The sequence below is a fragment of the Vulpes vulpes genome, unplaced genomic scaffold, assembly GCF_048418805.1.
Source record: "Vulpes vulpes isolate BD-2025 unplaced genomic scaffold, VulVul3 u000000899, whole genome shotgun sequence".
Lineage (NCBI taxonomy): Eukaryota > Metazoa > Chordata > Mammalia > Carnivora > Canidae > Vulpes > Vulpes vulpes.
This window is the reverse complement of record NW_027325780.1, coordinates 141,981-156,968: the sequence shown is the minus strand read 5'-3', so window position 1 is coordinate 156,968 and position 14,988 is coordinate 141,981. Positions and strand designations below refer to the sequence as shown.

The window sequence follows — 14,988 nt, the reverse complement described above, 5'->3', positions numbered from 1 at the left end:
TAGATCAAGATGAAGAAAAGGTGATGTCATATTTCCCGGTCTATGAACTGAGTATCTATAACAACTATACAATAGTCATACATATCCATGTGGTTAATCTTAAAATTTTCCCTTTGTATTTTTGTTGCTGTTGTTTGTGTGTGTTTTATTTTGAATAGAGTTACCCTGAATTTTAGTTAAAATCACCTTTTGACATCCTTCCACCTCTTTTCCTCCTTCCCTTTACTTCAACTCACTTACCTTTGATTAAATTTGTCAAAGCCCAGCTGGATCCCAGAGATGTCACACCTATCTGAAAGCATCTGAGTCTGGGGCTTCCTTCTGATTCTCTCCATTCTGTTCAATCAGATGGCTCCAGAGAGCCATGGTCAGTAACAGGTGATCAACAGGAAGCCCAAATTTTGCAGGAGCATCAGTTACAGGTCCTTTTCATAGTGGCTCCCTGAAGTTATTTGCTACAGCCCTTATTTCAAGACCTATATGAGATTAGGCCTAAAATATTCAATACATCTAGACCCTGGACCCAGCCTAATTTGCTTTATTACCATCTCTGCCTCTTGTTTTTAATTTGTAGGAGTGTCACACACATGACATTCTTCCCTCTCTGCTTTTGTTAATGTTGTCCTTTCTGCCTAGAAATAAAATGTGTAAACCCTCCCTGGCATGGCTCAAGTGTCAGTCCTTATAGAAGCCTTTTCCCACATTTCCACGTGAAACTATGTATTTTTTCACCAACCTCTCTATTTAGACTACTGGTTCCAAGCTTCAGTGTGCACCAAAATAACTTGGAGGGCTTGTTAAAATACAGATTCTTAAATTTCTGATTCAGTAGATCTGGGAGGGGGCCTAAGAGTTTGCATTTCTAATAGTCCCTCCAGGACTGACAATTTGAAAATGATACTGTGAGAATCACCATTCCAGGTTTTAATTAAACCTAGGAAACAGTAAGACAGTGTGGAGTTTCCCAACTCACCTGTGTAGTCTTTGAAGGCAAACTACTCATTCTTGTGTCTTCATATGTACTTTCAGTATCTGAGCACTGTGCCTGACTCTAAGCAATTGATAAGCAATTGGTGCTGAACTCAAGAGCTGCAAATGAGTCTGTAGCCTCACTGTACCAGAAACCAGCAGACTAGCTATCAGGGAACTCATTCGAGTGGCCACAGTCTTTCAGTTTCTTCATCTCCCTTTAACAATCAAAAACTAGTATCCACCATATCTGCTTATTTTACCAAGATAAAATTAAATCTAATGGCATATATGTTACATATATACACATGTGATGCTCTCTACGGGTTTTAGTGTGTGTGTGTAATGATGAGTCTATTAGCTAGTGCATCTTAAGTACTTAGAAAGTGATATCTTATTAGAAATTATGAACATATTTGTTTGGAAAGTCTCTCCTGTTTATGTTATAACCATATTAACCACACTGTTTTATACTGACCAGTTTCTATAGGGGATGGGGGTGGGCAGGGGAGGCAGGAAGAAGAGAGAAGCCATTATATGGAAGACAAGAGGACACATAATAGGCCCTGAAACATAATTTGCTGTGGTAACTGGAAAGTCCTTGTTTATTAAAAGTGGTTTAGGGTTAGACAATATGTTCTTGAATTTTCAAAGCTTTGGTTTTCTTTGGAATGGGTAAGCCTTTAAATTAAGTGTGGTCGACCTAACATAAACATCTAATACTTTCTTCATCTCTTATATCTGCTCTCTTCGGCACCTTGCCGAGTCACTTGAGGGCTGCTAAGTAAAGCTCTCCAACAATAATTAACATATAGTATGAGGTTAGTTTTCCATCTGGAGATTTTACATATGTGCAAACAAAAATTCTGAGGAATTTTTGACTACGAAAAGTCTTAAATTCTAGTAAATACAGTTATCTTCCAATAGAAGGATACAGTTGGTTCTGTTCTGACCAGTGTTGGACAGGAAGGAAGGTGCTTCAGTCTGCCAGGTCGTTAGGATGTCATTGAGGCAATATGTACCACCGAAATCTTGGAAGCTGGGCATACCTTTGGAAGTATCTTACTCCTATGTTAGAGAGACCTAGGTACCAAGAATAAACAGATTAGATGGGAGGTTAGAGAAGAATGCAGAATAAACTTTTAGAAAGGGAAAGTGATTTAAGTTAGAAACTAAGCTACTCTACTTACTTTAGATAACTTCATTAACTAGGGTCAAAGTTAATACTGACATGAAGTTACCGGATAGAGAATTATTAGGGGATGATTTTATTAATACTCTGATAAATTATTTTGTTCTCACAACCCTTGGAGATTGAGGCTCAGTTACTTTTACTATCTGTAAATGGAAAAGCATACATTATTAACCATGTGCTATGTTTCAGGCTCTTAGACATTCATTTATGCATCCTATGACTGATTTGTATACTGATGACCTTAGAGATAAGCAAACAGAAGATCTGAATAAGAGAGATTTGCCCAAGAATATAACTCTGAGTAAGCAGACTTGGGGCCATTTCTTACTGCAAATCTAGAACTTACTACATTTCAGCAAAGTCCTTTTCATCAAGCATGAAAATTTATTCACCTGTTCACATACATTAAACCTGCATTAACTCTTTCTGTATGTTAGCCATCCAGTTATTCTGCTAATGTAGACCACTCACACAAAGGTGAGTTTGCCTTTTAAGAAATGAAAATGTGTCTTCCACCCTTACATATTCAACTTGTAATGGGCAGATAAAGGTAGTACTAATATATCTGCTAGCACTTTATTTTCTTTAGTAGGAATTAGTAGGAGCCTTGCTCAAGATTATCCAACAAATAAGTCAGAATCTACATCACTGTATTCTTTCCCCCCAAATCCAAATTTTCTTGCCTTTACTTGTGAATTCCTGTCATAGTTCTTTTGTACATAAAGTAAGATCAAGCATTACTATAATTTATTTACTATTTTAGAGTTTGAAAACCACCAGGTACCATTTTAATTGTATTGGTTTCCTTGAGATATAAATTTACCAGTGGCAAAATCATGCACAACTTCTGCGTTGTCTTCTAAGTCACTTTGAAGTGTCATAGTCACAGTACAACACAGATTTCACAAACTCTAAAGGATTTGAAACCCCCTGTCTTAATGGTCACAGCACGAATTTTTCATAAAGACTGGAACCCCTCTCAAATCATAATCAGATACTTTAATACTACTTAAACAACCATTACATGTGAGCAAGGAACATTTATTTAATGTTGAATCATAATGTGAAATATTTCACACAAATCTAAAATACCAGAAATGGTCCTTATGATAAAATTCTAATGAGGTCTTATTTTTTTTTAAAGATTGTATTAATGTATCTGAGAGTGAGAGAAAGAAAGCATGAGCGAGGAGGTTGGGTGCTGCAGAGGGAAAGGGAGAAGCAGACTTCCCACTGCTAAGCAGAGGGCCCGACATGGGGTTCGATCCCAGGACCCCAGGATCATGATCTGAGCCAAAGGCAGACACTTAACTGACTGAGCTACCCAGGCATCCTATGGGACACTTATTTTTTAATATATCTTAAGCTGTGGGACTATGTAACTGAGACTTTCCAATTTTTTAATTTATAATGTTGAACATATATGCATCCTCTCTCACGAGGGAGAAAAAAACTCTCTTAAATTTTCAAATACTGGGGTAGCCCAGGTGGCTCAGTGGTTTAGCGCCGCCTTCAGCCCAGGGCATGATCCTGGAGTCCCTGGATCGAGTCCCATGTCAGGCTCCCTACATGGAGCCTGCTTCTCCCTCTGCCTGTGTCTCTGCCTCTCTCTCTCTCTCTCTCTCTCTCGTCTCTCATGAATAAATAAATAAAATCTTAAAATTTTTTTCTCAAATACTGATCATAATTGGCTTAAAGGAAACTTGAACAAATTTTTAAGTCAAATTTTCTGACTGGTTGAAGGTTTTCTTATTATTCAAGAGAAAGGAAATGTGTTACTTAACAAGTCTTTTATTTCATGAATATGAAAGATGAAATTTTCCTATTATAGATGAGAGTTTCATGAAGAAAAATATTTAAGTCTGTGGGTTTTAAAGTTAGAGATTGGATGTGAATCCTAGCTCTGTTATTTCCTAGCTGTGTGAACTTGGGCACATGTTTAACCTCATGTTGACTCCTAGTCAAGGGAGAGCTGTCAAGATAATGACACTTTGAAAGGTAGTGGTGAGAATTAAGTGAGATAATCCATGTAAAGTATTTGTTACCATTCTTGAACAAAGGAGGTCTTGAATATATATCAGCAATTATAGCAATTACTGCGATAAAATACAAATTTTGATAAAATAGAGTAAGCCCTCCATGCACATTAGAACCTAAAATTGAAATCAGAGAATGATAATGTCAACCCTTTGATATGTGCAAGGTGGCCTTAGAAAGAAAACAAGTCTGGAATAAAAACCAATGAGAAGATGTCAAGGAGCTTACCTTATTACTACGTAAATAAATGATTCATTCAAACTGCAGAAATCACACAGAATATGTGTTTGAAAAGCATAAAATCTTAGTTTCCACATGTGTTCTTAGAAGCATGGCAGACAACACTGAGGAACAAAATTATGAAAATATAAAAAACTTCAGCAAAGAGCTGAAATGAAAAATGCAGCAAATCAGTTGAAGTCAATAACTTGATGTCACAATAAATTTTATCTGAAATTTCTGTAGTGTTATCATGTTATCATATGTAACTTTGTGTATGGGGCTTGAAATTTTTATCAGATGAGATCATAGTCACTAACTATATGTGAATATTACAATTAACATTTAATTAAAATTAAATTTAATTAATAGTCTAGTTCCTTCATTGCACTGAGTTGGACCTTTAATAACATTAAAGAAAAAAAAAGACTATGATCTCTGTTCCACACTATTGACAGTAAAGCCTTTGTAGGCATCAAATAGAACTTTAAACCAAAATTGTATCTAGGTTAATTTGGTCTCAGAAGTAATTTGAGTTATCTGACTGAGTTGCAGTGAGATTTAGTATACTTTTGGATTTCATTTCTAACTCACGAGTGATAGACTACCCAGGTAAATAACAAAGCACCTCCAAGAGACAGTGAAAGAATTGAGCAACTTTAGAGAAGGTAGAGATGCGTAAGAGCTGAAAAAATTCTGGGTAAAGTCATAGTGGCAGTATTTGATGCTGTTTTCTACCTGCAATGATTATTATTCCCCTTCCCAAGAAGGGCATTATGAAATGGAATCTGTGAATAACAAATGCTAGTAGTAGATTTATTTTTATCAATAAAATATGTATCTTTATCACTTATTCTAAAAATTCTCTTGAAACCTTCCGTGAAGTAAAATTCAAATAAAGAGAAAAATGCATTGAGAATACAAAACTAAATAAGTGGTTGACAAAATATTGATGGGCTGTTTATTAAATTCATGTACTTAAGAGAGAATAAAGGCTAAATTTTAAAATATTCATCCCAAATCAATTTTATTAGTTACTAAACCAGAATCTCTTGCTTCTTCTGAATCATAGTTAACCCAAGAAATCATAAAGAGATGTCAGTCATGTTCCACTTATCATCTGTAAATTGTTTGCAGATCCTTCTCAACTTCTGTCTAGTTAGAGCATCACCTGGGAAGAGGGACAAAGGAGAGCAAAATAAATTGTTGATCAAGTTGAAGTGGATGAACCTTCATGCAGAAAGAGGTGCCTCTAACTGTCACAAGAATGGGTTAAGTAAAATCACAAAACCAGTCTGCCCAAAGCACTCTGGTTTCTTACATTCAACTTCCTGTGAAGTTCAGTAGAAATGCAACCCTTATGTTTTCTGATTCATTTTCAACTAATTCAGCACAATGTTTTGCAAGCACTTTTTGATGTCAGAGAAACATGTTGTGTTGTCTCTCTAAAGTCATTTTTGTTGAAGCAGGAAGTTACAAATTAGCATAAAGAGCAAAACACTGTATTTTTAAAAACATGATTTAAGCCTTCAAAATGAATTAGCCTAAAACTTATCAAAATATGTTTGTTTTATTCACCATTTGAATTAAAGAATTTGAAAACATTCTTTTGTCAAACACATGGCTTATTTTAAAACAGAAGGACTAGATGCAGAAATTATAGGAATGGAAGAGGCAGTAAATAATTTTAAATACATTTTGAATGGAATGGAACAGAGGTTTTACAACACATAGGCTTTATCCGTTTTGAGGCCCGGCTATATGTTTTTAGAATTGGGTGAGTGCTTTGAGTTGTGGTATACATGATTATGATATTGCTTATTTTTCACTGCTTCTTTTCATTCTATCGTATTACATTTTAAAAGAATAATAGAATTATGGGTTCTCTAATACATGCCTTCAACATGGTTTCATTATTAGCTGCTAGATGTCAGTTCATTAGTGGTCATCTATGAGCACTTGAGACTTTCCTTCCCCCAAATTAGAAACTCCCAGATACATTTTACTCTTTCTGCCATCAAAAACAGTCTTTGATATTTGAAACCTCCAGTGTTTAGAAGGAATTCTGGGAAAATGATCAGTATTTGAAATGAGCCCTGCCATGCCTCTTTTTCATTTATTTCCATCTCCTTAAGTATAATTTGAAAAGGTTATGCTGCCTTTCACTTGGCCTTTGGTTAGTATAAGAATTTCATGTCCATTTAACTATAATGAATTTAATAAGTTTTTAAAAATTCCATAATTAAAAAATATGTAAGAAGTTGCCATTCTAAATTATGTCACCTGCATTATTTGTATAATTTCAGTAACTCTTTAATTAACTCTTACTGAAATCTCTCATTAATCTTAAGCCAAAACCTGGAAATGTCTTTATTTATGAAGTCTGGAAACATCTTACTGACAACCAGTTAGATGGCAAGGAAGCTAATATAAAGGATATATTTTGTAAAGGAGTATCAACTGGTATGCAGTAGAATAAACACAGATTCAACAAAACCTCATATCATCTGCATAATAGAGTTTAAATAAAATTTCCAAAGTCACATATTTAATCAATGGTGGGGACATAAATCAAAGCAAATCTGTTTGATTCCAGATTCCATTTATGTTCTTTTATTCGGTAAACACTAAGTGCATTTACAGTTTGTGGGAGAATCCAAGTCTGTTGTAGGAGGTAAGTGTTTACCAATGATTACAAGAGAGTACAGAAGGAACATCATTAATCAGCATAGAGGTGAGAACATCATCAGTGAAGTGTCTGATGCTCCCTAGACAGGTCAGAGTAGATCTCATAGAGAAAACCATTGAAATAAATGTTAAGATATTCCTAGGATTTCACCAAGGAAATCAGAGATTAAAAGGACTTCTGTCAGGGCCCCTGGGTGGCTCAGTAGGTTAAGGGTTTGTCATCAGCTCAGGTCATGATCCCAGGGTCCTGAGATGGAGCCCAATTCTAGCTTCCTGCTCAGGGGGGAGTCTGTTTCTTCCTCTGTCCCTCTCCAGCTTATGGTCTCTATTTCCCTCTCTCAAATAAATAAATAAAATACTAAAAAAACAAAAGGGCTTCTGTCAAAGAGATTAGGGTGTTTAAAAGTGTGAATGTATGTAATAAAATCATGGTCTGGTTATATATACTTTATGTACCAAATTGGATCACAGACCAGACTGCAGGCTGATTCATTGACCAGAAAAGGGGTTAAAATGGTAGAAGCTAGAGAAAGGGAAGCTTATATTTTATCCAGTGGATCAATTCTGTCCAATAGAAAAATAATATAATTTATACATAAAATTTTAAATTTTCTAGTAGCCATGTTAAAAAAGTTGTAAAATTAATTTTAATAACAGTATACAGGATATAATACATTATATTTTTAAATAATATATAAAATATGTTCTATTTGGGCCATCAGTGTGGCATAGTCAGTTGAGTGTCTGACTCTTGGTTTCAGCTCAGGTCATGATCTCAGGATCGTGAGATCGAGCCCTGAGGTGGGCTCCACACTCAGTAAGGAGTCTGCTTGAGGGTCTCTCTCCCTCTTCCTTTCCACTTCCACTCATGTGTTCTTGTTCTCTCTCTAAAATAAATAAATCTAATTAAAATGTGTTCTATTTTGTCTTTTAGTCTTTATTTAAAGTCAATTTAGTTAACATATACTGTATTATTAGTTTCAGGGGTAAAAATTTAGTGATTATTCATTTGCATATAACACCCAGTGCTCATTACATCAAGCACCTTTCTTTTTTTTTTTTATTTTTATTTTATTTTTTTTATCAAGCACCTTTCTTAATGCCCATCACCAACTATCTCTTTCCACCACCCACCTCTGCTCCAGCAACCCTCAGTTTGTTTCCTAGAGTTCAGTGTCTCTTATGGTTTGCCTCCCTATGTTCATCTTATTTTATTTTTCCTTCCTTTCCCCTGTGTTCATCAGTTTTGTTCCCAAAATTCCCTATATGAGTGAAATCAAATGGTATTTGTCTTTCTCTGACTGACTTATTTCACCTAGCATAATACCCTCTAATTCCATCCACATTGCTGCAAATGGCAATATTTCATTCTTTTTGAAAATAACACACACACACACACACACACACACACACACACATCTTTATCCAATCATGTCTCGACAGAGATCTGAGTTCTTTCCATATTTTGGCTATTGTGAACATTATTGCTATAAATATTGGGGTGCATCTGCCCCTTCAAATCACTATGTTTGTATCCTTTGTAAAAATATCTAGTCATGCAATTGCTGGGTCACAGGGTAGCTTTGTTTTTAACTTTTTGAGTCACCTCCGTACTGTTTTCCAGATTGGCTACATCAGTTTGCATTCCCACCAGCACTATAAGAGGGTTCCCCTTTATCCACATCTTCACCAACATCTGTTGTTTCCTGAGTCATTAATTTTAACCATTTTGGCCTGTGTGAGGTCGTATCTCAGTGTGGTTTTGATTTGTATTTCCCTGATGCCAAGTAGTGTGGAGCATTTTTTCATGTGTCTGTTGGCCATTTGTTATGTCTTCTTTGGAGAAATGTCTCTTCATGTCTTCTGACCATTTCTTGACTGGGTTTTTGTTTTTGGGGGGTTGAGTTTGGTAATTTCTTTGTAGATTTTGGATACCAGCCCTTTATCTGTTAATATATTTGCAAATATCTTCTCCCATTCTGTAGATTGCCTTTTAGTTTTGTTGACTGTTTCCCTTGCTATGCAGCAGCTTTTATCTTGATGAAATCCTAGTAGTTCATTTTTTGCTTTTGTTTCCCTTGCCTTTGGAGACATGTCTAGCAAAAGTTGCTGCACCCATGTCAAAACGTTGCTGCCTGTGTTCTCCTCTAGGATTTTGATGGATTCCTGTCTCATACTTAGGTCTTTCATCCATTTTAAGTTTATTTTTGTGTACCTTCACAACTGTTGTTTGATATAGCACTGGAAGCCCTAGCCTCAGCAGTCAGACAACAAAAAGAAATAAAGGGCACCCAAATTAGCAAAGGAGAAGTCACACTTTCACTCTTCCCAGATGACATGATATTGTATGTAGAAAACCCAAAAGACTCCACCAAAAATTGCTAGAACTGATACAGGAATTCAGGGAAGTGGCAAGATGCAAAACCAAAGCACAGAAGTCAGTTGCATTTCTATACACTAACAATGGGCAGAAGAAAGAGAAATGAAGGAATCAATTCCATTTACAATTACACCAAAAATTATAAGATACCTAGGAATAAACCTAACCAAAGAGGTAAAGGATCTATACTCTGAAAACTATAGAATACTTATGAAAGAAATTGAGGAAGACACAAAGAAATGGAAAAACATTCCATGCTCATGGATTGGAAGAACAAATATTGTTACATTGTCTATGCTACCTAAATCAATCTACACATTCAATGAAATCCTTATCAAAATAGCATCAACATTTTTCACAGGACTGGGACAAATAATTCTGAAATTAGTATGGAAGCAGAAAAGACCCTGAATAGCCAAAGGATGTTGAAAAATAAAACCAAAGCTGGTGGCATCACAATTCTGGACTTCAAGCTCTGTTACAAAGCTGTAATCTAGTATGGTACTGGCACAAAAACAGACACATAGATCAATGGAACAGAGTAGAGAACCCAGAAATGGGCCCTCAACTCTATGGTCAACTCATCTTCAACAAAGCAGGAAAGAACATCCAATGGAAAAAAAAATCTCTTCAACAAATGTTGGGAAAATTGGACAGCTGCATGCAGAAGAATAAAACTAACCACTTTCTTACACCATACACAAATATGTTCTATTTAACTCAATATATTTATTTCGTTATATATAGTTATATACTATTTAAACATATTATAAAACAAACATTATTAATGAGATATGTTACATTTTTTATACTAAATTGTCAAATTCTCATGTGTATTTTATATACATGCCACAACTTAATTAGGACTAACCACATATCAGGTGCTTAATAGACACACTGGTCTACTGGCTACTATCCTGAACGATCTGGCTACCGGCAATAGTAAATATTTTAGGCCTGGGACTAATATAACCAGTTTATGCCATTGTGCTGGCAGTTTGGAAGATAAATGACAGATTGGAGGCAAAAACACTGACTGAAAGATTGTTGCAGCAGTGCATGCAACAATGAGAATTTGAACTAAAGTAGCGATCATGCAGGTCCTGAGGATGATGCAGCTTCTGATCTGGGTAGATTTATGGTTGGTTGTCTCATTAACCCAAGTATTTTTTGTGTGACTCTGTGCAACATAGTGTAGGGGTTAAGAGCAATGATTCTGGTGTCAGTCTTCTTGGGTTTGAAACCTGTCTTACTAGTAGTGAGAACTTGGGCAACTTACTTAACCTCTCTGTGCTTTAGTTTTCTTTTCTGTAAAATTGAGATAATAGCTTACCTTTCTTACACGGTTGTTAATAAATGTCAAGCACTTGGAGCAGTGCTTGGCATACTATTAAAAGATATGAGTGTTAGCTATAATTTTAATCACTTAAAAATTGATCATTTATCTATAAATTATGAGGTCATAATACTAATAACTAAAATATTGAATTAACTAGAGCACTCACAATACACCTACATAAATAAGAATTTGTTGACCTGCTTTTTTACCTTTACATCTAACAGTGGAATTATTAAAAACATTAGGAAAAGTATCTTTATTTTTTTTTGAAGATTTTATTTATTCATTCATGAGAGACAGACAGAGAGAGAGAGAGAGAGAGAGAGAGAGAGGCAGACGTAGGGAGAAGCAGGCCTCATGCAGGGAGCCCGACGTGGGACTCGATCCCAGGACTCTGGAATCACACCCGGGGCCAAAGGCAGGCACCAAACCACTGAGCCACCCAGGGATCCCCCAGAAAAGTATCTTTAAAACAGTATTGTAAGCCATTTTGTGAGTGCAATGGAGGCATACATTTTGTAAGTATATTAGCAAATGTGATTGAACTTAAGAAAATTTACTTTAGTCTTACCCATATACAGCTGATCCTTGAACATCATTTGTTTGAACTGTGTAGGTCCACTTGTATGGATTTTTTTTTATAAATACAGTACTGTAAATGTATTTTCTCTTATGATTTTCTTATAACATTTTCTTTTCTCTAGCTTACTTTAAGAATTCAGTGTGTAATACAGATAGCATAAAAAATATATTAATAGACTATTTTATCAGCAAGGCTTCTGGTCAACAGTAGGCAATTAGTAGTTAAATTTTGGGAGAATCAAGAGTCATCTATGGATTTTCAACTATGCAGGGGCTCAGTACCCATAACTTCTGTGCTGTTCAAGGGTCAATAGTAGTTACATGACTTCTGTGAAATTTTCATGCAGACAATACATAAATTTAACAGTTTAACCATTTAACCATTGCCTCTCCCACTCTTTTCTACTCTAGATATTATTTCTACTGATATGTTTTTATTATCCATGGTTCGTATATATTTTTATTCAAATAACTTATCTCTCAATAATTTCAAGGAACAATGATGTCTTAAAGTACTATTAAATTCCAAATAACTTTGACAAATTAAAAATTCTCAAATTTACAGACGATATGATGATAAAAAAATGATCACTACTGTTTTTGATAGTCTACTATATTGTCACTTAATCTTTCCACTGATCGCATTACCATTATTTCCATTCTACAAATAAGGCATCTAAGGCATATAGAAGCTAAACTGCTCATTATCAGTTTGAAAATTTCATTTTAAGAATATGAACATAAACTTCATGATGTAACATTTAGGTTATATATCTGAAAGAAATTTTTGAGAATGGGTTGTTGGGATAATACTGAGAGATAGAAACATCACATTTACAAATTTTTGCTATACTCTTTGTAAAATGATCTTATCAGAGTACCATTTATGTCACCACAATTTTAAAAGAGAAAAGAACCATAAGTTTTCATAAAAGGTGATATAAAAAGGATCTTTACTTTCAATTATAATGCTTTATGAAAGTAGATTCTACATCTCTTTAATTCATAAAATATATTATTTTAAATTAAAGCAAAAATGTATTTAGCAAATAAAGTGGCAACTCATTTTTGAATACCTATTCAGAGCACAGGAATATGCTAAAAGTTCTGAGAATACAAACAAATATAATAATCTCTGTGCACAAGGATCCTGTAACATACCCAGAGAAATTATCACAGTTAATAACATGTAAAACAATAATAAATTAGATATAAGAAGGACATCTTAAACATCAGAACAATAATATACTACATAGCATCTAAGGGAGGTTGTTGACTCACTTTTCTTTATGCACTTTTAGAAAGAACGTACTTAAATATTCATGCTGATTGATTTAATGATTGAAATGGGTAATTTATGGAATACATTCAATGTACTATTCAATGAGCATACTGTACATGTTATCATTTAACATCAGATCCTATTAAGGAGATTAATTTATAATTCCTTATCTTCTGCCTCTGTTCATATTTTTGGAAAAAGACCCTTTGCTTACTTTCTAAAGTCATGTTACTAAATGTCAATCCATTAGATATTAGATATTGAGCTCTTGCTATGTGGTAAGCCTTATGCTAGTGTCAAATTTGTAAAAGTGTCCTTAAAGAACTTTCCATATCAGTCAGATACAGAACCAAGATATAATGGGAAAATACCTCAATGGTTAAGGTGTTGCAAAAATAAATTCACTCAACAAATTTTATTGAACTCCTACCATGAACCAATCACTGTTCTAGAGATACATCACTGGAGATACATTAAAAGCCAAGTCAGAAAAATCCCTGCCCTATCGAATTCATTTTCCAGTGCCATTGGACCTTCTGTGAAGATGTAATTAAGTCCAGTGATTGTAAAGGGTCAGTAGAAATTACACAAGCCTGGTACATTTAAGGTGGGTTTTGAAGGATGAACAGGAATTTGCTGGATCAACAAAGAGGTATGGGACATTGCTAGTAGAAGTGGAAGACTTTCCAAAGATAATGAGGGAGGCAGGGTATCTATTCACATACAACATTTACTTCCTCTTAGATGGTCAGATATTAAGGAAATAAACAAAACCTATTAGATGGTAGAAAATGTCAGGACATCTCTAGGGTATATCTTGCTAATTTTTAATCATTTGAAGATGTTAGCTTTATTGTTAATAGTTGTAAAAGTATAGACTCAATTATATTAAATATGCTTTGAAAATAAGAAAGAATTACTTTTGGACTCATCTATAAGGTGTTGAGATTGTCCACTGAAAGATGGCAGTTTATAGATACAAAGTTGCAAACAAGTACTTCTTTTCTTAGAAGCAAATTATCCCTCTGGAACAAGGTTCTGTGCTTTAAAGAAGGGATTTTTTTTTAAAACATTATAAACTTATTTGTAACGAGAGTGAAAATCAAATCTATGCATTCTGGCATTACCTTTTGCCCACAAATAAAGTCAAATATTTTAAAGAACTATATTTACAATGAGGTACAACCATTTCAAGAATCACCACATTGGAAAGCATTATTATTATTTTTTGGTGTTCATACATCTGCCAGCTCTGAAGTAATTAATATATATCACACTATGCCATACTACACATATTTCAGGGTATACTAATTTATCACAAACACTAGAGAAAAATCAGAAATTATTTAGGGACGTTTATTTAATACTTTAAAAATTCAGAGACTAGAATTGAATACATAAAATGAGTCAGTGTTTAATAAAGATGCTTTAGGAGGAAAATAGGAACTCTTAAAATCTGATCTTTAATAAAAGTCCTGGGTATTAACATTAAGTCATGGCAATGGACTGAAAAGATGTTGCTCTTTTGCTCCAACTGCTTTAAAGAAAGGCTTTCACATTGAGTAAACATGACAAAAGCATTCATTTAAAAAAAAATCATCCTGATAGTAATTTACGATATTCCCCTGATGGATGATATTTTACAGACATTTCAAAGCTTATATGCTAGGGAGCCTCAATACAGTAATGATGTATCTGGCAGTTAAAATAAAAACATAATCCATTTCACTGTGAGTCAAATTAAAAGTCAGGGACATTGAGGGGGGATGAGGGGACCTCACTGGTTGAATTGTTAGTTCTAAAGTTTGCATGCAGAGTCACAAACAGGAGAAACCAAGAAGAGAATTTAACCATGGACCATGAGCAACTTAAACAGTGTTAGTGAGAAGCAAAGAAAAAAAGGAAATTAGCAGTGTATTTTAAAATATGGAACTTTAAAAAATGTTATACATAAAAGATTTTATATGGAAATACTTAAAAGTTCATAAAATTATATTCCAGTTTTTCCATCTTGATACTGAAATACTGAAATCTTGAGCTAAACTAACTATTTTGGCTGTTAAAGTTTTCTAAGATGCATATGTTTACCATTATGACAAAACCATATTCGTTCAGAGTTCTTTCGGTTACTAATCAAAATTACATTCAAAGAAGGAATTTGGCATTCATAGATCATAATCTGCTGCTACCCTGGGTGACCTTTGTAAAAGCATTTGCATGTGAAAGAGTGGAAGCATTTGCTTAACCTGAAGTACCAGACATAGTTATGTGTTGTCAGTCTGTATCTTACGTTATTT

At 34.5% G+C, this 14,988-nt stretch overlaps 1 protein-coding gene across 1 annotated transcript in view; it reads left to right on the top strand.

Annotated features, from left to right (window-relative positions):
- CFAP299 (cilia and flagella associated protein 299) overlaps positions 1-14,988 on the top strand; it is a 354,762-nt gene that overhangs the window by 209,664 nt on the left and 130,110 nt on the right. The window lies entirely within an intron of this gene.